Below are 1,017 nucleotides of genomic sequence, written 5' to 3'. Positions count from 1 at the left end.
AAAAATGTCTGCATATAACTTTCCTGATGCACATACTACCTCTCATAATAATAATAATAATAATAATAATTCTATTTCTATGGATCTCCATTTATAGTTTCTTTTATGATCATCAAGGAGGTACCAAGTTTGTAATCATTAATAAAAAAGTATATCCAAGTAATACAGCTTCATTGATCTTTAAAATATTTTATCACAAAAGTAAAATAGGACATCAGTAAAAGTAGTGGAATATTTGGCATTGTGTTGCTCATCAATGTCTAGTTCAATGAAAGTAATAATTTTGAGAGTTCTCATGGCGCACATCAGATAATTTAGTTGTTATGAATCATAAAATACTTTGCGCATTTGGCCTTAGCCAACCTACTTCCACAAAAGCAACTGGTATCATTGTGTCACTGGGGTCAGACACACATGCACACACACACACACATGCACAGCCACATGTCTGGGCTATACCACAGGTGTAGAGGTCAGAACACAACTTTTGGGAGTCAGTTCTTTCTTCCAAGGATTAGAGAAGACCTGAGCAAAACAGTGTTTTCTGGACATAGCAGAACCTCAGCACTCCTGAACAGCAACCGTGCTTCCCATAGGCTATCTAAGTAGTTCGTGAGTCCCACCCTGAGCCCGAACTGAGAAGCTATATACAGTTAGCTTCTTGAGGAGGAAGCATCAGTTATTTTTAAGAGTGTGGTTCCTGGTAGGTTGACATCAATCATTTGTAACATATTTGCACAAACATGTTTTTGAGGAACTTTTGAATGATACTTCATTAAATGTTTATTTTGGGCACCAATAGCATTATACCCTATTAATTTTATAATCTCTGTACTCTTTCTAAACTTAGAACTGTTTAATTTGCATGAACAGTATTGAGTTTACAAAAGCTTTCGCAAATATAATTTGTTTTTGTTGAAAACTCCTCCCTTTTCTGTGATCCCCTCTTGTGACTTTCCTGCTCTAGCTCTCTTCTGCTTTCATGTTACTTGTGTTTTATTATACTCTAACACATAT

Source organism: Mus pahari, chromosome X, assembly GCF_900095145.1.
Source record: "Mus pahari chromosome X, PAHARI_EIJ_v1.1, whole genome shotgun sequence".
NCBI classification, from domain to species: domain Eukaryota; kingdom Metazoa; phylum Chordata; class Mammalia; order Rodentia; family Muridae; genus Mus; species Mus pahari.
The sequence above is the reverse complement of the archived record's forward strand: the minus strand, read 5'-3'. Positions refer to the sequence as shown.